The sequence below is a fragment of the Vicugna pacos genome, chromosome 7 (genome assembly GCF_048564905.1).
Source record: "Vicugna pacos chromosome 7, VicPac4, whole genome shotgun sequence".
NCBI lineage: Eukaryota > Metazoa > Chordata > Mammalia > Artiodactyla > Camelidae > Vicugna > Vicugna pacos.
In genome coordinates this window covers 34,694,545-34,719,390 of record NC_132993.1, presented here as the reverse complement: position 1 = coordinate 34,719,390, position 24,846 = coordinate 34,694,545, and the positions used below count along the sequence as shown (strand labels likewise).

Here is a 24,846-nt window from a genome sequence, read left to right as displayed (position 1 = left end):
GTTGCAATTAAAAATAGTTACAGCACAGAAAAGCAACAATAACAACAACAGTAACCTTGAAGCACAAAATAAAGATAAAATCTGAGAGGACTTCAAAATGAATCAAACTAACGCAGGCTCACAACAGGTAGACTGAGGTGTCAAAGGAGCATCTGCCTCTTCATATCTCTCACTTGTAAGTACACAAACAAAACGTGCGAAAACAGTTATTAGAGATTCTCTGACCAAAAGATGATGCTTTAAAAAAAATTAGTACATGAGTTTCTGCCTGAAACTAAAGTATCAATATATTGTTTAATATATTTATTTAGTAAGATGTGGGGTGGAAACAGTGTTACACTGAAATAAAGAGGTCATCTGAAAAGTAGTGTAACTTTTTAAGAATCATTGCAATTCTTAAATAATCGAGGAGTTAACAATCAATACAGCCATATGGGGCATAACAACTGAGTATGAGACCTAATCATTCCCATTTTCCACTGCAGCAAATGAGATTGTGAGAGGTGAATTAGCCAAACCTCAGTCACAAAACCAGTAAGATAACAGAGTCAGAATTTTACCCCAATTCTGCCTCACAGCAGAGCCTGTATTCTAAATAACTGTGTTATACATGCTAAAAGTCAGGGAGAAGAAAGGCAAGTGTCCTCTATTTAACAATTTTATTTCTGGATGGCCATGAGATTTATTGTACAAGAAAACAGAAGTAAAACTAACTAACCAAATGAAAAATACAATGCAAGTTCTTTTTCATATCACATCTAGAGCTAATTCTCTTGTTCTACTTACTCAAGAAATGTGGGCTTCTTTAAAAGGGAAACCATTCTTGCATATTATTTACAAATATAAATCAATTCTAAGATATAGTATAGACTGGTTCTAGAAAGAAAGAAGGAGGAAGAGAGGAAAGGAGGGAAGGAAGGAAGAAGAAAAAGAGGGGGGAAAGGAAGGGAGGGAGGGAAGGAAAGACATTTAAATATGAATACTATGAAACAGGCAATTTCTTGTTGAGAGTACCACTGTGGACTTTGGCTTTAAACTTCTGCCATCACATTATTCCTCCTGTGTGATGGGGTTTTACCTGCCAACACTCATCCTGAATGCTGAGTCATTTAGAAAATCAGAACATTTTCAGAGTACAGATAAATTACGACTACCACTTTACCACAGTGATCTCAGCTGGACTGCTGAACAAATTTAAATTAATCTCTGTCAGTTTTAACCCATAGAAGATATGACCCTTAGGCTTTTCTTCAATAAAAATCAGTTACAGCAAAATAACTTTGCTTCATTAGTAAACAGTCATAACTTAAGAACTAATTCTAGTTGCTAAACTAGCTGCTAGTTAATAAGCAGTTCTCATCCTAAAGGTACCCAGAGCACAAATCATAAAATACTGCAACTTTTTCTTCTAGTTTTATTTCAACATATAACTAAAGTTTATGTTAACTTTAAGGAGACCATATAGCTTATTAACACAGCTATCATCGTGCTGTATTTACTATAGCTGATACTTTAACTTTATTTTAATATCAAAAATATCCCTTAAACTTGGGAAATAATGACACTATTTTTCCAATTATAAAATATTGGAAATACTGCATTTACAACTCATGATTCTAGTGAGAAATAAGAGAATATTCTATTCAATGTACTTCCCATGTGTTATTAGTGATCAACCATAATTTTAAATGCCTGTAAATATTTGTATCTGTCAACTCTCCCACTACTTTCTCTCTCCCAATTGCAATTTAAAAAGCTTACAGATCTAAATATAAAATAATCTTTATGCTTTCTTCAAATATAAGCCACATGAGTGGTACTCAGAGAGAGAAACTTGAGAGCACTCCCTATAACTAATAAGAAACAATATGGAAAATTGAAAACTCCCTACATAGACTTTGTTCCTTCAGACAGGAAAAAGAGATACATGAGAGAAAAAGAGATTTTGTTGTCCTAAAATGCCAGTAGTATATTATATTAGTAATGAATATATGAAACAATAAATGATAAGAAAGACCAAAGGTCTGTCTCAAAAAACATCTTTACATGACTCTCCAAACTAGAGGATGCTACCAGAGGCCTGGATTCCAGGATATCCATCGTGTTCAGACTTGATCTTTCTTGTAGTACCAGCCAATAAATCTACTAAAGCAAGAAGCCTTTAATAATGCATGTCATGTGTTCCTTTCTTCAGTTACCAGACTTTACCTGCCCATTTGTGTCAATTATTTCCAAGAGGGAAAAACAAAAACTCCCTGATAGTCCAGTAACAAAATCAGAATCTCTCTTGAAATAAATGTGAGTGTATTCCATAACTTAATATGAAATTCTTTTTTTCACACAAAATATATTTCTGAAATTATAATTCACTTCAAAGTAAAAAATATGAGTCTACAAATATAAAATTCCTGCTTATTTGCCTTTCAATTATATGTATGTGTAAGTATGTACACGTGTGTGTGTGTGTGTGTAAACACATGTATAGTGTAAAAATGTTAGGCTATATGGGTCATTCTTTTACGATTTTGAATGTTTTCTTTCTTCCATTTTGAGAGAGTCCAAATTAACATAATTGATTGCATAACATGTACAAATATTATCCATAACTATGATCAAGTACTAAGTGATTTTATTTTATTTACCCAAACAAATTAAAAACAATTAAAATTAACAGCTTTGCAAATATGTTAATTGGGTGTCAAGCTTGTTTAGTATATATTTTTGTTGTTGTTAAAATTTGGGACAATAGGTGGGTTATTATTTTTCAGCATAAAACTTATACAAATTTTGTTTAATTTTATAAACGTCCCTATGCTAAAATGATACCTGGCATACTTCATTTTCCAGAAAGCACCATGCTTTAGCCAGGTAAAAATATACACAGATTTTTGGTGAGATCTGTAATGAAAAATGCCGATCTCAGGAAGTTCAGCCCCTGTGGCAGTTATCAGCCAGGGGAAATATTTCCAATATTTTTACATAAGGGCCTTTTGGCACTCTCAAATCACACCCAAGTTTGATTTCCTATTCTGCTTTTCCCCTAGGATATCCTGGATATGTCCCTCAGCAAGAATTGTTCACTATTAAAATAAATTGCTTTCAGCTGTGAATACTTAATTACAATAATGAGCAGCAAAGATGGCATAAAATATCTGTTACTAGTTAACCAGAATCAAGTCTAGACTAATGTCTGACAAAAATTATGATCAAGACTAAATCATCAAGTAAATATCTGGTGGGATAATTTAAACAAATGCCTGATTGAATTAAAAACAAAACCAAAAAGGCCTGCTTCAGCAATAGAATATAATAGGAAAATACAGAAACACTGAGTAGAAAATCCTGTTGATACATGGGTTTGGGCTGTACTGTGTAGTAAGAGAAACAGAAATTGTCTAAAGAAGCTTTTACAGAATTGATATGGTGGTCGCCCTATCAGCTGACCAGGTGAAACTTCTGAAGGAATGGAAAACAGATGTGGTATGTTTGCTTTAACAGCTGTAGGACCAAGAGATCCATCCAGGTTGACAAGGCCTTGGTAAGGTGTCGTTAAGGCGTCCTGGTGCAACATCACAGGCAAAATAAACACACAACACTACATACCCTTCAAGGGGGCCAGAAGATCAATGAGTAGCCAGGTGCTGAGGCAAACATCCCACAGATGGAATTGTTCCCAATCCAAAATCCACACACTACACTGGAAGGCTGACAGTGGAGGGATAATTTGCATTAGGAAATAATTGTTCACTTTAGATTTCTTTTCAATAAAGAATGTCTCTAGTATATTTTTTTAAGCAGCTTCATTGAGGTATAATTGACTAAGAAACAAATAAATTGCACAAATTTAACATATATCATCTGATAAGTTTTAATATGTCTATACCATCACACTCAAGACAATAAATCCATCACCCACCCTCATGTGACTTTCTAATTCATCTCACACTTCCCTACCCCTCTCCCTAGGCAAAGTAGAATTTTGTTCCCTTCACTATAAATTAGGTTGCATTTTCTAAAATTTTATGTATATGAAATCATACAGTAAGTACATTTTTGTCTATCTTCTTTCAATAGAATTATTTTGAGACTCATTCATGATGTCACATGTGTTAATATTTATTCCTTTTTAATTGCCAAATAGTATTCCTCTGTATACACTAGTTTATTTACTCAGTCACCTCTAGATGGAATTTTGGGTTATTTCCAGTTACAAATTATTATAAATAAAGTTGTTATGAATATCCATGTACAATTTTTTGAATGGATATAAGACTTCATATACCACAGACTGCAAGCCATACACCTGAGAAATTATTTGTATTTAGAATATATAAGGAATTTTCAAAATCCAGTAATATGAAAACAAACAAAAAACATCAATGAAAAATGAGCAGAAAATTAAACAGACAGTTAACTAAAAAAGACATATGGATAGCAAATAAGCACATAAAAAAAATCCTGAACATCAGTAAAGTCATTAGGGAACTACAAATTAAAAGCACTGTGAGCTGCCTCTACACACCTATCTAAATGTCTAAAATTTTAAAAGCCTGGCCATACCAAGTGTTGACAAGGATTTGGAAGAACTGGAATCCTCATACACTGCTGGTAGTAAAACAAAAAGATACCATCACTTTGGAAAACAGTTTGACACTTTCTGTAAAAGTTAAATATCTATCTAACATGCCATTCAGTCATTTCACTCCTAAATATACTCCCCAGTTAATTTTAAATTGTTTTTTTTTTAATTTTTGCATTTTGTAATTTACTTGGTTCTCACTATCTAGAAATTAAAAGCCTTTTTTTTTTCCTGAGAAGAACATTTATAATTTGACATGTTTTCTGCTGAGCTGGTATAGTAACTTCAGAAGCCCTTTATCTTGCACTAAAACTAAGGTAGAGTCAAGAAAGAGACAGTAATTACTTGCAGAATTTGAAATACTGTTTAAACTATCTTATTTCACCATTATTTCCTTTAGTCTGGTGAAATAAGCATGATTATGGTGAGAGAAGGGATCCATCATTATATCTTCTCAGAAAATGAAATAACAGCCTTTCTCTCCTCTATTTGGAAGTTCTCCAAAGACATCATCTAATGGGCATGGCCATAAAAGGAAGTCTACCTCTGCTCCCTTGTTCTCAGTAAAATTCAGTGCTATCAAATCAGTGCTCAAAGAGGGCACTTGAACACTGCGCTTTTGAACAGAATGTGTCTTGAGAACTTTTAAGGAGATCAAACAAATCCTGAAGATCTCTGAAGACACGTGTTCATCCAAACTTTTGCTATATTCTAGTAACCTATGTCAGTTTGCTCTTAAAGATTCTTGATTAAGGTCAGGTATTTAGTTCTACAAAGAACACCCTCCTGACTCACCATTCATAAATACATAAAAGCTGTGTAGCCACATATTTTCTTAAAGGTAAAACACTGAGTTTGAAGACAAAAGAGATATTTTAATGACATAGACTCTAACTAGATGCATGTCATTTTTTTTTAATGACCAAGAATGTGTTACATTAAGTGACACGGAGCAAATATTTATTATGCACTTACTATTTTCCAGTGAATTTCAGGAACTAGGTACAGAGTGATGAGTCAAATATTGTTTTGCCTCTGTGTACCTTCACTAATCATGTCCAAAGTCCAGCAGGAATGGCAAGAATGCCCAGCAGTGGATACCATTAACACTATAGCTGGGCTGTTTCTGTACTGTGACCAGGACTGAGGTTGCCTGGCCATTTAGCCTCATATGAGGAATCAGAGATTCCTCACTATTTAATAAGCTTTGTTCTCTAGTCTCTGTATCAATTTTGGAAACTACCCCAAACACATTTTTTTCTTATGTTAGCCAGAATCAGTTTCTCATTAGTTGATATAAAATACATTAAACAGAATTCTGTGATAGAGGATAATGAATGGAGATTACTGTAGATTATGTGGACAGGGAAGGATATCCTGAAGTGATGACATTTAAAATGAGACTTGAAAAGAACCTGACAGTCGTGTGCAGAATATGGTTGCCTGTAGGATGAATGATATGCTAAGGTCTAAGACAAGAAAACACTGATTTGTGATATAAGAAACTTTCTAAGGCTGCTTCTGCAATGGGAAAATAATGAGGAAGAAAGAGAGTGACTCTCGCCGAAGTTACAGATTTAAGGGGTGGCCATATCATGCAGGACCTTGAAGGACACAATAAAGTTATTAGTTGTTATTCTAAGGGTAATGAAAGCTTTTAAAAGGATTTCAGTAGTGGAGCAACATAATCAAATTCTGTACTTTTAAAAGGCTGTTTTGTTTTTATGTGGGGGATGGAGTGGAGGGGCAAAAGAAGACTCAGAGAGACCAGATAGGAGGTTATTTCAAAAATTCAGGTGAGCTTGGACGAGGACGGTGGTGATATAGACAAAAACAAAAGGGAAGATTTGCAATGCATACTGAAATATTTCCAATTCAAATTTATCCATGGATTAGATAGTAATTAGCTAGTAGGGTTGGGGAGGAGAAGTTTGTGAGAGAAAGAGAAAAATATCAAGGACATACAGAGATAGGGCAATGGAAAAAGGAAAAAAGAGGTTAAATATATAAGCTCCTAGAAACGACCAACACTGGAGGCAAGTAGATTTGGAAGCCATCAGCACAGAGATTTTTTTTTTAATGATTTATTTATTTATTATATTATATTATTTAATTATTATATTTTGATGGAGGGGGAGGTGATTAAGCTTATTTATTCTTAGAGGAGGTACTGGGAGAATTGAACCCAGGATCCCATGCATGCTAAACATTTGCTCTACCACTTGAGCTATATCCTCCCCCAGAAATACTTTTAAAGCTGTGGAGACAGATGAATCATTCAAAAAGAGACTGTGAAGAGAAATAAATTTAAAAAAAAAAAAGAACCTGAGACAAAGCCCTGAGGAGCTTCAATAATCAGAATTTGGGTGAGAATAAGCATAACAGCAAACTGCAGGTAGTTCAAAGAGGTACAGTAAAGCCCAGACAGAACCCCGCCCCCATGGCCTCTGCTTCAGCTCCTCTCCGAAGTGCCCAGATAATAGTATCTGATGCACATTCCCTGAGTTGTTTTTCAGATGCTAAAACCACCGTCAAATGGAAGAAATTAACTACCAGATGATCATGAATATGTAGCCAATAACCCCCAGACCGACTGGCACCTAAGGACTGAGAATGCTAACTGCTGTGACATCCCTTGTTACCTCACCCTCAGCAGAGCAGAGAATTGTGCACAAGTTGATCACACACCCCGGGACACCCGTCCCTCACCTTGCCTATAAAAATGCTCTGCTGAACCCCTTCAGGGAGTCTGGTTCCCCCACCCCCCCCCCCGCACTAGCTGTCCTGGACTACCTGCTCGGCGCCCTGCAAGAATCGCTGCACTCTCCTTCACCGCGACCCACTGTCAGCGCATTGGCTTTACTGCGAGAGGCCAGCGGAGTTAGGATCCACTAAAAAAAAAGCATTGTTTCACGTACTCCAAAAGAAAAGCAAGGAGGAGGAACCAGTGTTCAACTGGATTCAATTCTGCTGAGGAATCAAAGATTACAGAAGAAAATGTCCACTGAAAGTAAGGGTAATTGATAATGTTGAAAAGTACATTTTCAGTGGAAAGTGAGTACGTAAGTCTTTTTGGAGTGGGTTGTGGAACAAATAAAATTCAGATGTTAAAATGAGTGAATTACATCCACATGTATCAACTTGGATAAAACCTGAAACCTAATGCAGAGTGAAATAAAATTACTGGAAAAAGGTATGATGAGGTATTATTAATACCAGTTTAATAAAGATAATATTACATATTCTTTATGAATATACACACACATGACAAATGTTTAAAGACATAAATGGGAAGGACACACCCCCATATTCAGAATAGTAATGATTTCTGGGGAGGAAGGGATGGGATATGAAAGAGAGATGAAAATTCTTCAACTGTGTTTTTATTCTCCAAAAAAAAAAAAACAGTCATGGAAAAGTGATCTGAGTTATAATGGGCAATATAGCTTTCTGATAAAACTGAGGCTCCCAGAAGATAATTACCAAGTTTCCACAACTAGTTAATGAAGTTTGAATCCAGAACCTTTGCTTTCAAGGGCATTCTCTCCCTCTCGCTCTCCCTCTCCCTCTCCCTCTCCCTCTCTCTCCCCCCACCCCCGCCCCCACCCCACACACCCTGCTAACATCTCTTGGTGCCTTTAAAGGTAAATTAGAGCTGATTTTTAACTGTTGCAATATCTGATCAAGTAACTAATTTCACTAAAGAAAGGGATTAAAATTACATTTGTTTAGTGCTTTAATATTCTTTCATATTTTTCACAAGCACATCATTCATTCGATTCTCACAAGTTATTATTAAATTTATTTACATATAACACATATTAATGATTCTCCAACACAGATCGATACAAATCCTTCAAACATTATGCAGTAATTTCTAATTAACTCCACACAGACCTGTTTTTATTGCTTTGCCATAATCTATTTCATCCCCCTTTATTATATAACGTGTTTTACCTTTTTGGACTATTCTGTGGAATTCACTGCATATTCATAAGTTTTATATATTTTTGCTACTGGAAAGAGTCTGTATCTTGGAAGTATTGGTTCTTCGTTCCTCATCCTTTCCTTTTTATAAAATCAAAGAAATTTTCCATAACTGTAATTTACACATTTTCTCCATGATCTTGGATAGTTGGCTTTAAAAGCCCTTAAAAGCCTTTTGAAGTCGCACAGTCAGATACTAAATGGCATGGTGTCATCTCCTCTCTAAATCCTTCATTTAGGCTGAGGCTGTCCTCTCAACCTGAAACTTCTGTTATCCTTGCCCACTGCTCAAAGTTTGAGGCAGCATATATGAAACCTTTGCTTTATTTTAGCGTCTCTAAAAGCACCTGCCTAGCGGGGATGTTGTGAAGATCAAGTAAAATAGCACACATAAAAATATTACAGTAATACCAGGCACACAGTAGTTATTCAGTAAATAGTAGCTATTAATTTATTATTGTTGCCTTATATTTAATAACCAGTTATAAAATGTTTTCTTATTTATAAGCACAGGCATATTTTATATTTTTCTAGGTAATAATTTTCTGCCTTCCCACATTTTCCAGTCCTTCAGGATTAATTACGCTTATAATGTCCTTTTCATAGCTTGATTTTTGTTTTAAAATGTTCTACTTTATTCTCATATTTCAGTAACAGTAAGTGGAATTTGAATTTGAGCTGTCACTGCCTTGTTTTCTACCTTAATATTGAAAAAGAAAATATTATACCCTAAAAACAATTCTATATCAATCAGGCCATGCTTGCTTTCTTTTTTTGAGGTGTGTTATCTTATAAATTGCAATCATATTCCATATTATATACAAGGTTGCAAACAACAGGATACAGGATATCCTGCAGCATAAGCAGTAAGCCAAAGATGTACATGAAATGCTTGGGATAGAGCCTGGAACATAGTAACAGCTCATTAATAGTCAGTGCTTTGCTGTGGTACTGATGCATCCAACCAACGACATGGCAGGAGACCTCAGTGCCTAGAACCAACACGCTCAGTACTTGGGTGGGTGCCTACAGGACAGGATTTCCTTTAAGTTTCAAGGATAATCAAAGATATTTGCAGAGAAAGCAGGAGAGAAGGATAAACAAGATAACCGATTCTCAAAACACAGGGGATGGTCGCTAAAAATTCACAGCTGGGGGAAGTATTTGCTATTTTTGGCAAAGGCCTGTACGACCCACTTGATGCTCATAGGCTCTGTCAGGAAAAAACGCTGAGAGCTGTTGCTTCTTCCCTGTCTCAGGATTATTCCTGAGATAGCACAGTAAAAATTCTGCTCAATTTTCTCCTTTGGCATGACTTTTGATTCTTCCTAAATTCAATAAAGAAATGCATTTTCTGTGTCAGTCCCTCATCTCTTTCCCCTAATCTTAGTAAGAGAAATTCTGGAAAAATCTTTAGTCCCTGCTTGTAACACAGTAACTAATATTTCCTATCACTATTATTAAATATCACTAGCATGCCTTGTTTAACAGGCCTTGCTTTATTGCACCGGAAATTTCACCTTTCTCCCATATGCTGCTGAAAAAGGCAGTCAAAGGTTCCTTCTGATTTGTGTAGAGCTTCACAGCGAGGCCAAAGGCATACAGCTCCACACCCCCAACCTCTCCATAACTTCACCTCCTGGCTCAGTCTTCGAGCAGAAATATCTTTTGTTAAATTGTCTATGTCTTCACCTTTTGATAAATAGTAAGCTATCTCATTAAATCCCTGCCTCTGTCTTGTAAGGAAAAAAAATATATTATTTTTGTGTTTGCAAAAGCTCTATAAGGAACTAAATTTTCCAAAATTTTTTTTCACTGCCATCCCAACCTAGCTGTTTTTCTTTTAAGTTTCACACCATTCTGTTTTAAGTCGTACCAACTCAGATTTGAGTCTGGTGCTTTTATCTGGCCTTAATTCCTCTTACATCTCTAATCAGTTTGCCCTGTCTCTGTAGAAAGATCTTTATTGGTATTTATTTTTACTTCATTTTTTCACTTTTTTCTCTGTAGCATATGCTTTTCATTATTTCTGTAGCTGTAAACATCTATTTTACTAAATTAAACTTTTTGACTCTATTTCTTCCCTTGAGATTTTTCTCCATGTTTTAATTTGTCCTGCTATTCTGAGCTCTTGTGAAGTAAACAAAAAAAAACATGTATTTGTGGTTCTTTCTGTTCTACAAAAAAATGCACTTATCTTACATATACCCATGCAAAATGTATACACTTTTGAGAAATTCATTTTACCTGTTACTATTGGTGAGCAAAACAGTATCACATCTCTTTCCCCTTCATAATCTCCATTTTTTAAATATATATACAATTCTGTGGACCCACTTCCCTAATTTCTGATAATATTTATGATTGTTATCACATTTTCAAATACATGTCTTTTGGTTCAATTAAGTTAAGTGATTCTGATAGTAAGTGCATAGTATTTATAATTATAATAGTCTACTTCTTTTATTGAATAATATCCTATGTGATAGGCGCTGTGCAAAGTGCTTTACAAACAACCTCCTGTTAAGTGCTGTGACATGCATTATTAGTGCCTATGAATAGATGGTTCTCCTCTTCTTCACAGACATGCACAGCCCCCTTGCTCTTACGCAGGGCTAGGTGATCAGTTGTGGCTAATGGGCTGAAGCACTTACGAGAAGAAGCTCCATGCTCACTTCTGCTCCAGCCAATGAGGAAGCCAAAATGCTGGAGCTGCCTTTGGCTTAGATTGCTCTGTGACGGCATGGTGCACAGACTCACAGTGCTCATGGAGCACACACAGGAAGGAGACCTCAGCTGAGTAATGCCATGGACGTCTGGCAGTTAATTTCAATGCAGCAGAACCTAGCATATTCGAATACAACCTCACAGCAGTAGTAAATACTATTCTCTGTACTAGTTCATAGGCGAAACTAAGGCTTAGAAAGTTAATTCTCTGGGCCTCCATTTGCTCATTTGGAAAATGGGATCTATATAACATAACTGATAAGAGAGAGTAAACGTAGTTAACTAAGAACATTGCATCCACAGAGTCTGCGATTTATTGCCATTGCTGCCGTTACTGTGATTACTGTCATCCTCATCATCATTCCCTAAGACACGTGGTCTTCTTGAAAAGAAAGAAGAGTCTCATGCCTTGGCCAAATCAGTGAACCCAGAAACAACTTCTTATAGAAATCCTGGTCCGTTCTTACATGCATGCACACAGACACACACACTCATATTCCTTTTACTGGAAACATGTTTAACACTATTATTTATAAACAAAACACTATATAAATATGTATTTGTATACTCTCCCTACCACTGGATGCCCATCCTGCCCCAAAGTAAAAACTGGTATGTGTCATTTAACATCCTTTCCCAACCTGTTATCATTATATTTTTCTATCTGCATCTTTATCCTTTAAATTAATTTCAGCTTTATTTCTGTTCTTACTTACTTTTGGCTTCTATGGTAATTTCTCAAAATGAGTCCTATGATCCTTTATACTACCTAAACTAAAATATCTCTCTTTTCTCCTCCATACTGTTCTCTTGCCTCATTTTATATTATAAACTTGCACTGTACAATTTTTTAAATTTTTATTACTTTCCTCCTCACTAAAACAAAGCACAAGAGGACAGAGACCTCATTCACTGCTGCATCAACACTGAGAAAGTCTCCAGACCTACAGGTGGTGCTGTATGAATATTTGTTAGACAAATAAATAAATGAACTATTACTATAAATTGCATCTGATTATAGTGTAACTAAAATGTGATTATATTCTAAGGTTTGAGTGTGAAAAGTGTTTTTTCCCCCAACTGGTTTTTATTTGGTCTGAAATTTGTTTTTCTTTCCTCTTTGACTCAAGATTTAAATGAGACTACTAACTCTTAATACTTACATAGTAAAATATTTTGTAATTATCTCATTTTTATGTTTATTAAATTACAAAAATGTCACCTGTAAAATCTCGACTTTTAAAAATTTGTTATGATTTACTTCATAAGCAAGAACATAATATCTAGTTTTGGTAAAATTTCCATGTACATATGAAAAAGGTTTGTATTCTTTTGACAGAATGGAAATTCTCACTTCTCTCTCTCTCAATGTGTATATATATATATGCGTGTATATTTGCTTATATACCTACATAATTTATATGATCTCTATACTCTAAGTAATCACATTTATTTATTGGTAATTAGTCATGCTCTTCTTTATCTAGATCTTCAAAATTCTTTAAAAAGTTTTTTTTCTGTATCTTTTATTATATTAGCAACACTACTAAGTTTAGTTTGCAATTTCAAATCACTTTTACCGTATAAATTTAGCTACTTTATTTTCTAAAGCATGTAAATATATGAGAATAAACATCTAGTCTATAAATTTAGCCTTTTTTCATTACATAATGCTCCCTTTATGCTGTTCAGCGATTTTTGTCCTTAAAAATGAAACTTGTATCCTTCTAAAGACTTTTTTTGTACTTTCCTATTATTGCTTGCCTATCCTTTTCTTTTCATACTTTTTGCTTTAAGTGTGTTCATCTTTAATGAGCATTTTCTAACTATTCTTACGTGTTTTCTATTCATTTACTTTGTTAGGTTTTCTTTCTTCCTTTAAAAATTTTTTTTGCCTAGTTTCATAGTTATTACAAACTCTCTGCCAACTCTTTTTCCCACTCAGGGGTCTATCACCAATTTGCTTTTCCCTCCCAAAAGGATGAGACTTGAGGTGTCAGTACTTCCCTCACCCAATCCTAACCCAATGTCAGAAGAGACTTTTGCCGGCTCTTCTTTTGCCTGTTCCCGGGTTTCACTGAGACAGTTTAGCACTTTCATTGCAGACTTTTACTAGGTTTGCTTTGCACCATGCCTCCTCTACTTTCAGAATCCTCATTTAACCTCATTAAGGTTTCTTCCCCTCTTTGTCTTCCATTCTTCTAAGGCCTCTGTTGTGATTCATTCATCATTTGAGTGGAATTTTTGCTCAAAAATTTTCTTCGGATGGACTATGTGGGTCTTGTATACTCAGAGTCTTTGCTTATCAACTAATATCTTTCTTTTACCCTGACAGGTGAATTATATCTCATCCATCTGTAAGAGTCTTGCATTGCAGTTCTTTTCTTTCACTGGTCAGCAGAAGTTATTACACTGCACTTTTAGCTTCCAATATTAAAGATAAGAAGTTCAATGAAAGTTTGATTTTTTTTCCTTTGTATGCAACTTTTTTCTTCTATTTGGAGCCTTTTAAGGATTTTCTCTTTATTTTCTGAATCAGAAACTTCATCAGGATATACTAAATAAGTCTTTTTATATCAACTCTGCCTGGAACCTAGTAAGCCCTTTCAATGAACAAACTAAAACTCATTCTTTAATCTAGAAAAAATTTCCTTTGTCATTTCTTTAATTATTATATTCCTCTATGTATTCATTATTTTAAATTTCTATTATCCATCACTTTCCCAAGTCTCTAATCTTTTCCTTTGTGATTTCAATGTCTTTGTATTTTTGTCCTGAAATTTTAGTTATTTCTTCTATTTGATCTTCCAGGCCACTAAATTAATTCTCAGTAGTGATCATCCTATCCTTCAAGATAATTTTTCAATGTATTATTATGGAAATTTTCAAATTATAATAAGTTGAAAGAATAATATAATAACATACACACTGCCTCCTCCCACCACCCATGTACCCGTCGCCTAGCTCCACCACATGGCCAATTTTGTTTCATCTAAACTCATATCCATACCTCCTAACCCAACTGGATTATTTTATAACAAATCCCAGAACTCATATCCTTTCATCCCTGAATATTTCAAGATCTAAGATCATCTTTTAATGTCATCTTATGTCTTTATGAGTCTGATTATTTTCTGTTAAAGTTCCTGTTTTCTCCTTCATGATTCCTATTTTGACAGGAGTCAGCTCTTCTGGGTGCTCTCTTTTCCTTTGTATAAGAACAGTTCTAGTCACCTGAGGTCAAGATGCTGCAATGCTTTATACTGTAGGCACTGGGTATAATCAGCATTCAGAAGGCTAAGAAGACAAAAGTAACAAAACTTCATTATCTGCTTTCCTTCTTTTTCTCCTTCTTTGACCTGTCAGTCTCTGCCTCTGTAAACTGGCAATCTGACCGCTGGTAAACTGTCATTCTCTTATACTGGAAAAAGGAAGAAATCTCTTCACTGTTCTCTTTCCAGCTGCAAATCTGTGGTCTGCATGCCTCAGGGTAGGGATGGGTTAAAGCCATCAGTTTCTGTCTTCTGTAAGTCCTTAAGATCCAAGGAGACTAGCAGGTCTTCCTCCCCTCACCACCCACGCAAGATAGTGCTGCCCTTCTTCTCAGGGGGTCAGTAGGTCTACCCCAGGGCAATTTTTTCCCAGTAACCACAGAGTCTTGATTTTTGCCTCAGAGCTCTGCACTATCCTTTCCAGAGTTTAGTCAGCCCCAACGGGCTGAGCCCCCAGCCTCACCCTCTCTGAAAACCAGAGAGGCCACTGTTCTCATAAACTAGTCAGACTCCACCCGCCTGCTGGCCCTGGAATCTGTGCTGGCAGGTGAATTGTAATCCACACTAGAGGTATATAAGAGGGTGCAAATGGGTCATCATTTCTCCAGAGACATTCTTGATCCTCTATTCATAATACTTTTTTCAAACCACATGTCATTTGCAGGAGTTTGAAGAATACCAAATGCCCTGTGCCTAAGAATCTGAGCTTAAGTAAACATGTCTCTTTGACTCATCTTAATATAACCACTTATCGTGTCTCCACCCAATACACCTCTCCTAAGAAGACAGCACCTCTTAGAAACAAGGATGAGGTATGAAGGGAACAAACCTTAGTGACGCTGTTCTTGCCTCTGTTTCTAAGAAAGCTCGTAATGTCTAAAGGCAGGCTTCCTCTGACTGATCACTAGTACATGGGCCTCATGCGAGGATGACTTGGTCCAACACTAGAAAGGCCTGAGTATTAGAAAAGCATAGTACAATGGAATTATGCAGTCTTAGTACCTGAAAGTATATTAAAGATCATCTGGACACACACACAAACACACACAGATTCTACCACCTCCTCTAGACCAAAGGAATCATGATTTTTCTCAAGGAGACTTATCCAAATTTCTCCAGGCCATCAATATGTGTTTTACAATGTACAGCACGAAAATATCATTTTCCCTGAATACAGACTTGTCCAATTTGGTTGTCTGTTATACTTGGTTAAAAATATGTGACAAAATAGCACCACAGGTGTTCAAACATACAAAGGAATCCATCAAAATTAGGTCTGGCAAAAATAAACATAATACATAAGCAAGTTAAGTCTATGCTTTAAGAAAAAGACATTCTGTAGTATCATGGGCATTTTTTATAAGTCTAGAGAAAAAGTAGATGGATGACACTATCTACTTGCTAATATTTGAAACTGAGGTAACTAAATGAGTATAGAAAATTTGTGTCTACTCACCTGAATTGTTAAAATCCAGTATCTCGGAGGATTTACATTAGAATTAGGTTGACCTTTATGCAAATCAGAATATAATACATATGGAGAGGCTACATCAAACCCTACATACAACATTTCTTCTTTGGTTTTTCCAGAGAAATTAAGTCCATATTATTTTTAAATATTGGAAGCAACTGTATGTTAGACTACAAAATCATAAAGAGAAAAAAGCAAGATACATACATTAAATTTAACTGGAATGTACAGAAAGAACCGTTCACTCAGTTAGGAAGGCACAGCGGGTTCTTTTGGAAACAGAATGATGGCTAGAGACATCTGTGCATGTGACTGGCATCTAACATCAGACATTATTTTGTCATATCTATTTCATCAGTGAGCAAGAAGTTCATAATTTTGAATGAAATTGACCAGAGTTATTCCCAGAGTTCTCTATCAAAACTCTTACACAATATACCTGCTAAATTACAAGTCATCTCTTCAATACTTCTTTTTACAATACAGTGTGGTTTATTTTCCAGGTACTTTCAGTAAACTAATTTGATGAGTTTAAAACTGAATTTTGAAAATGTAAAAACTATCCACAGCAGGACATTTATTTTTAAAAGAAAATAGTCATATCAAAGATGCCTATTTTTTATGTTTGATAGGTAAAGGTTAAATATGGATACTTCTTTAATAGATAATCTTAAAAACAGGATGGACCACCATATATGTTCAACATATTTTTAGATTTCTAAGGATCCTGCAATATTAATGAAATATTATCATCAAAATATACAGGTCAATAATTGAAATAATCTACTTTTGTTCTAATATCAGAGATGGATGCTATGGCCTAAAAAAACCTCTGAAATTTAGCTAAGAAAGAAAGAAAGAACAAACTCAACAGAAAAACACCCACGTCATTCCTGCATACCTTATGGAACACAGGGTGATTTTATCCCATAATCCAGTGCAACTGTACTAGTCTTTAAGACCATAGCCAATTTGAGAGATAGTTAATTTTTTCTCACCCATCTGGGAAAGGAAGGCAGAGTGAAGCAAAGAAAGAATCCTAATGATGATCAGTTGCAGAAACAGGGCCTCCAACTGCCCATAAAAGAGGGACATAAAAAACAAAAGATAATGGCTGCTAGGCATGATTTTTTCACTAAGGCATCGGGGGTCATGGTATGAGCTATCTGCAAAATCTAACAAAGATTCTCATTTAAAAACAAAAATTGGAGCAAAGAACATAAACAGAAATTTTAAAATAAATCTGAAAGGTAGATCAGCACAAACATGTTTAGATTCATTTCAATTAAATATAAATTTAAATTAATAAAATATTGCTTCCTAACTTCCAGATTAGCAGAAGTATAAAAGGACTGGAAATATCCAGCATTACAGATGGTGCAAAGAACTATCTATCTCACATAGTGTCAGTAGAAAATTAAGATGTCTTTTATCCTGGAAATCACATTACTCAGAATACACTGTCAGGAGATACATTAGTAAGAGTATGAAGAATTTTAAGCAGGAATGTTCACAGAAGATTTTTTAATACCAGAAGTTTGGAAGCAATCTAAATTTCTATCAATTAGGAACTCAACTATCCTGAGTTACCTAAGTTGCATTTAAGAATGATCATGAACCTACTGTATAGCACAGGAAACTATATTCAATTTCTTGTAATAATAATCTATAATGGAAAGGAATCTAAAAATATATGTGTATATACATGTATATGTATAATTGAATCACTTTGCTGTACACCTGAAACTAACATTGTAAATCAACTACACTTCAATTAGAAATAAAATTAAAGAATGGTCATGAATAGCAACATTCTAGACTGTGTATTTACTGCTTCCCACATACCCATGTGCTCCCCAGGTATCTTCAGGTGTTTCCCACATTTCCGAATACCCTTTCAGTTAAGCCAGGGCATACGACTGGTTATGGATAATGGATAGTGAGCAGAAGTCATCAGTGACATGTCCATGTTAAAGCAGTTAAGAACCAGTGTGTGAACATCCAACTTCCTCTGCCCCTGACCTAGAAACTGTATATTCTAATAGCATGTCTCCAAGGCAACTATTGTCTGAATCACTGAGTCACTAGTTGGAAAATAGCTAGTGGACTGACAATAGATTTTGTCAGACCAAGAAACAAACTTAAATGTGCTGTTAGGGAAATTTGGAGATTTATTAATTACTCTCATAGAGACTAGACTAATCTGACTAATAAAAACATCTATGGTGAAAGTGCAATACTGTTCTAAGTGGGGAAAAAAAAAAAAGCTAAAATTTGTGACGCTGGCTTAGTTATCATGTGGAAGGAAGTGAGAAAATTATTTCCAGAGAGCAGTGAGACACAGATTCATGTTGTACAATAACAAAACATATGATAAAACTGAAGAGGTTCAATAACTTGAAAGAGGGCATATATCTAATGAACTTGTAGCTCTGGGCTGATGAGTATGATGATTAAATAAACTTAACAGCATATCTTAATTGCTAATTATTTAGGAACAGCAAGATATTACAAGAAAACAGTGAGTTCAGGATAGAATTAGTAAATTCAGATGAAGAAATAAAAGATAACTTGGAGACTTGAAAAAGGCATTCCTTTTAGATAACAACTATTTGGAAATGAAATTAAAGATGGCTTTGATTGATATGATGACCTAATTTCTGCATGAAGCTGGAAAGGAAGGTTGTGTCCCTGCAGTTTCTGCCTTCATGGGTCTTTTCCACTTTTTAAGAACAGTAACACATGAACAAATCATAGGCATCAGTGACACTCAAGAATCTGATTACATTTCAGTCCCTGGACTCTACTCAGAGGACATTCCTGACCAGAGATGTGATACTGGAGAAGAAAGTCTCATCAGTGGATTACCATAAAACTTAACAGACATTTCAATAGGAGCAAGGAGAAGACCTCAAGGCAGTGGAGGAGGAATTTCCAAGTCAGAGCTACCCAAAGTCTGGAGTGTTAATGATTCTACGAGAGCAAGATGCCAGAGAAGGCAACCTGATCATTCAATGTGTTCACCAAGCAACATTTTGTTATCTTCATTAACAGCAAAATGCTGATAGAGGTACTCCATTTAAAAAGTATAAACACTCATTTAATCTGAGTATAAAACCTCTTCCTTCAAAAAAAAAAAACAGCCTGTGAAAATGACTCCTGTAAAAAGGGTATGAAATATAATTCAGAATAAACATTACCAAAGAAAAAAAAACTGTCAAAAAAAACAAAACAAAACAAAACAAAACATAGTGCCAGTGAAACTAATTGACCTAGAAAATCAACACTTGATTCCAAAAATGAGAAAATAGATATTGGAACAAATCCCTATAGATACACTCAGAGTGGGAGTTCTGGTTATTGTCTCTGAGCCCCAAATAAATCCTCCTCCACTCTCTCCCGGATTCTGGAGCTAGGACTCTACAAACTACATTTACTTACCAGCTGGCTTTCAGTTAGATTCTGATATATGGAGTACTCAAAGGAGTTGTTAAGGAGAGAAAAATGAACAGTATTTGCTTCTCTCTCTGACCTTGCTATTACCAGCAGCATTGTCTCAGCAATGTCTCCTCACCTCATCAGGTGGTGTCAGTCTCCAGTATTTTTAGCTCTTTCAGAGCCAGCTTCGCTGCACCCTCTCAATGGAATCCATCCAAATAGCACCTGTCCCCAGAGACGGAACTTCAGCTCCATAAATTGACTCCTTCAAGCTCCTGAAGTACTAATAGCAGCTAGGTAGTGTCCCCTTCTAAGACATTAGCATTTTCACTCTGTTGGTCCTCTTCTCTGAGCTTTCAGGTTCCAGTAAGGACAACCAACCTTTTCTCTTGGGTCCTCCTACACTATGGGTAGCAACAGTTCTTACCTTTGTGTTTCGTTACCTTTTTGCTGTTTAATGTTTTAATTGCTGCAACATCTGTTAACCAATCCCCTATATTTAACTCTCTTTTGAAATACTTAGTATAGTTTCTGTTCTCCTGCCTGATACAGTGCATGGTACTAAAAGGAGTCCTAGGAAGCTGGCCCTCAAAATGAAATTCTAGGACAACTATTTTTGAGTTCGGCCTTGAAAACAGAGCTGGGTTCCTTTTTTATACAATAGGTTGTCGGTATTCCACGGCGTTGTATGGTATCACAACAATTAAATGATCATTGGTGTTTGATTGTAAAGGTCTGTCGGTTCAAGTGCTTTGAGATACGAAGGGGTGCTGCCTTAGGCAGGGTTTCTGTCATGTAATTATTATTTAAAAATACTAACGAGAAAGGAATAATTCTGCACTGCAGAGTTTGCAGAAAGAAATGGCAAGCTTGGGTTTTGAACATTCTGAGTTCAAAGGGAAAGATGATTTCCCAGTATATTAATGGGTAAGTACTCAACTTCCAGTGAGAAGGAAAGTGGTAACTACTGAAATATGCCTTAAGGATGTAGTTGTAATGTGAATGTTTTGGACATGGATTTTTTTGTTTTGTTTTGTTTATTTACCAATGAGTAATTGATAATGGTGTCTTTAGAAGTGAAATATATGGGCAGCCTACTTAGTCTGAAATTTTCTGTCTTCCAAAACTTCCTATGTTGAAATGCTAACGTCCAGTGTGATGGTATTAGGAGGAGGGGGCTTTGGTGATTAGGTCAGGAGAGTGGAACCCTCATGAATGACATTAATGCACTCATAAAAGAGGCCCAAGAAAGCTCCCTTGCCCTTTCCACCATGTGAAGACACAAGAAGTCTACAAATTGGAAGAAGGCCTTCACCAGAACCCAATCATGTTGGCCTCTGATTTTGGGCTTCCAGGCTCAAGAACAGTAAGAAATAAATTTTATGTTGTTTATAAGCTACGCAGTGTATGGTGTTTCGTTATACAGACTGAACAGACATACTTCATCTATATAACAAAACAAAATAAACAAACAAACAAGAAAACAATACGTATGAAGGCCAAAAACCAGACTTGAGTCATCACAACTGAAGTCACAGCTACTTACCTAGTTTACAGAACAGACAGCTCACAGACCTAAAGCCCCTAATTGATGGTAAGGCTAGTTCTCCCTGAGGAATGTCCCTGAATAACTGCCACAGATATTTACTGTAAATCTCTTAGTCTGCTCAAAGGTATTTACCACCATTTACTTTGGTATCTAGTACAAAGGAAAGGTGAGCTGCCTAGACCTTAAAAAATGTAGTAAACACAGGCTCGAGATTGGTATTTATCCCTGGAGACCCAAAATGCCACAATATTTTGCAAGTCAAAAGGGGGCATGTGGTGGTAATTTGATAAATGGTGTCTCTTCCTTTAAGTATGCATCACAGTGAACTCAGTGGGCTGTAGGACCCATACTACAATTGTATTTCCATTTCCTGTATACATAATTTAAACTGATCTACTCAGCAAGTGGTAGAATCCCCACATTGGCTCCCTACTTCATGGAATAAAGACAGGACCAGGAGAAATTCCCTTGAATTTCCTCTCCCTACCAGAATAGTAAACCACATATCTGGGAACTTGGAGAGCTAAGAGCAACCAGCAGAAAGCAGCTGTATCTCAGCAAATAACTGCCCTATCACAAGCTTAATCAGGTTACACCAATTACAGCTGCCATTCTAGAAACGGTATCTTTATTTGAGCAAATTATCAAAGCCTCTGGTACCTGGTGTGCAGCTGGTACTGGCCAGTTCCTCTGCATTCTTCTTCCAGAACCTGGGAGGCCGGGCTGCATGAAGCCATTTAGCGCAGCAGAACAAGTGACATGAGGGAGGAGTTCCAAGTGTGTGTGCCGACGTCTGAGAAACGCTTACCAGAGCGTCCCTCTGGTGCACTGGCTCCTCGCAGCTGGGCTGGGCATCGGAAGCCCCAGGCTTCCTCGGACAAGGCCAGACTCCTCGCTGGGGAGAACACTTTTTTCCATGACTAATAGTACTCTGAGAGTTGATTTTGCACTGGAAACCTGACGCACCCGGAGTTCAGACTGAGTACCGCCAACATTCCCCCGCGCGGAGGAAAATGTCCCGGCGTGAGTACTGGGCGAGTACGGCTGCCCAGGTCCGTGCGCCTCAGACCGGAGAACAGACGAGGGCTGACAGGGAAGCTGATGTTGGTGTTCACTGCCTCCGTGGCATACCCGCTTTAGTTCTCTCATTTCCAAACGTGTCAACTTCACTTTTTCTGTTTTTCAGTTAAAAAAAAATTCAATCCCTTTATTTAAATGTATATTGCACATACGTTAGAAATCCTCATTTCTGCCACTCAGCCCGAATTTTCTGGAAAAGCTTCCATTTCTTCTTTGATCCCGTTTCCTCTAAGTAGCACGCCAATACTGTGTTTTGAAGGCTGCAGCTGATAAACACCTGTTGGTTGATCTTCCGGGCTAAGCGCTGAGGAGGGCCAGTGGAAGTCGGGTGGAAAGTGTCTCGCAGGTGGTGGGCGGCCCCCGCGGGAGGGAGTCGTGGCCGTTCCACCGGGTCAGGCGACAGTGCGCATGTGCGGCGCGGCCCCGCCCACAGCAAGCGCGTCAGCAGCGCGACAGGGAAGAGGACGCGCTGACGTTGTGCAGGGAGACGTCCCTGCTGGCGGCGCCCCGGCTCCTCCACGGAGCCCTGTGGGCAGTACAGACGTCGAGCCTGCCATGCCCGCCTCAGTCATCTTCCCCTCCAGACTCAGCAACTAAGCGCCGAGACGCGGAGCGCACCTCCGCCTTAGGTCCGGGCGCCGCGAGTACCTGGTATGCAGCTACTGATTTCACAATTGCTTTTTTCCCTCTTCAGTAACTGTGAAGAAACTTGAAGGGAAGTCGGTTTTTACTGAGCAGGGTAAAAAGTTGTTTAGCATCACATTAACTCTCCCCTTCTCTGCCAAACTTAATGTGCTGAGGTTTGGGTCATAGTGAAATCCTACAGGGTACCACATTTCTTCACCACATCGATGACAGAAAATTGAATCTGATGACTAGGATGCAGGAATTACCTTAAAGAATAATAAGACACATGTTAGCCGGAAGTGGGGGAGATAAATCCCATGAAAATTCAGCGATTAATTGCTTCATTGATGCTTCTGGGATCTAGTTATTGGGATAGTCCCTCCAAAGTGAAAGATAAATGACTGAATTTTCACTTTCTACTATTAAAAAAAAAAAAAGAGAGAGAGGTACAATGGTTAAAGGTCTGTTTGGCTTCTTGAGATGAAGAATACCGCTTTGAAAGGCGCTATTCTTACCAATTTACAGAGTAACTCTTAAAGCTAGCAATTTTGAGTGATTCCAGAGCAAGAGATTGGGAGTAAAACCAGTGCTCCATGGTTCTCTTACACAGAAAATTATTTATTCAACAACTACTTCTGCATTGTCCCTTCATCCTCATGCATCATCTGTGTCCTCCTGGAATGTTTCAGTAACAAATTGTATAGTAGATCATTAGGCCTGTATGGCACACAAGAGGTGACTGTAGGAAAGAGCTCGGTTGTACACAGTGGAGTGCCACACACCTGCACAAAATGTCCCCTCCCAGGGCAGATGACGCTGGATATGGGAAGAAAGGGGCATTAGGCTGCAGGCCCAGGGGAATTGAGTCATATCAGTGATACTGCCTGTGAACTCAAAATACAAGCACTTGTGAACAAAAGAGAACTGAAATAGGAGTAAAACTCTGAACATTTGAAAGTGTAAATATGTTCAACATTAAATCAAAACTTATATATCAAAGAATTCATATCAGGGTAAATCATATATTATGGAAAAATAAAGCTTTTCTCTTAGATATGATCTTATGTTATAAATCATATTTCAGATGTGATACCAAACATTTTATAGAAAAATTAGATTTTTTTATTGATAAGCTCAGTCACTGTGGAATATGAAGCTATCCAAAAAGCAACTGAATAATTTTAATAATCAGACAGTATACATTAGCATATATACAAACTTTCCCTGGAAAAGAAAGGATTTATATAACTGAAAATGTAGATTAGACCTTCTTGTCAATCTAACATAACCATGACTGTGAAATTAATATAGTAAATAATAAGAACTAGCATACATTTGTTAAGATTTTCTACATTAATACCACCATTATGGTAAAATATACAGTGGAAATAAAATAACACATTTAGAAATTTAACTATCATTTTACAAACCTTTCTCCTATTATTTCTTGGCAATTATAAATAGCTTTGACATTTGTAACTGAATAGCTTTTTCCATGAAAAGCTATTATTTTGGTTAAGTTGCAAAAAAAGGACTTTGAAAAATAGTAAGACATCAGCAGATTGAAAAGTTTCAGGTCTAAAATTAGACTAAGGGCATTGTCGGGAAGTGACTATTTTCATGTTAAGGCTTTTGAAATGCATTTTGCTGAAACCTGAGTTAAGGGGGAAAAAGATGAAAGTTAAAAGATAACTGAATAAACAATATACCTCAGGGAAGGATTGAAGATTTACTTCCCTAGAAGTATGTGTTATCTATCAAAAGGGAATGAGGTCTGGGGCCATGGAGATTTTGCAGGGGCTATAAACTGGAAGAGACTTGCCTGATTTCACTCCCATGCCAACAGTTCTTTATTTACATTCTGAAGAGTAAGAACCAAGGCTATTTTTGCCTCTCTTCCCAAGGAGAATTTGCTTATGTACATGTTAAACATTACTCTTTCTCTATCAGGGAGAGAAGAGAAACAGTAATCTTTCTATATAAATTCTCAGCTTCATAATTTTGGGCTTCCTCAATTAGAGATCCAGGTACATTAAGGTGACCTTTATCTGACTTTCACCCAAGAATGGGGAAGAATTGTGTCAAAGGGAGCCAATGCTGTTAGTGCTAAAAATAA

The 24,846-nt window shown here is 36.6% G+C and overlaps 1 long non-coding RNA gene across 1 annotated transcript in view; it reads right to left on the bottom strand.

The window, feature by feature from the left end:
• LOC140697375 (uncharacterized) overlaps positions 1-22,469 on the bottom strand; it is a 60,768-nt gene extending 38,299 nt beyond the window's left edge. The window contains exon 1 of the long non-coding RNA XR_012074343.1: positions 21,684-22,469. This is a non-coding gene — a long non-coding RNA (uncharacterized lncRNA). The remainder of the gene's footprint in view (positions 1-21,683) is intronic.
• Between the last annotated feature and the right edge of the window lie 2,377 nt (positions 22,470-24,846).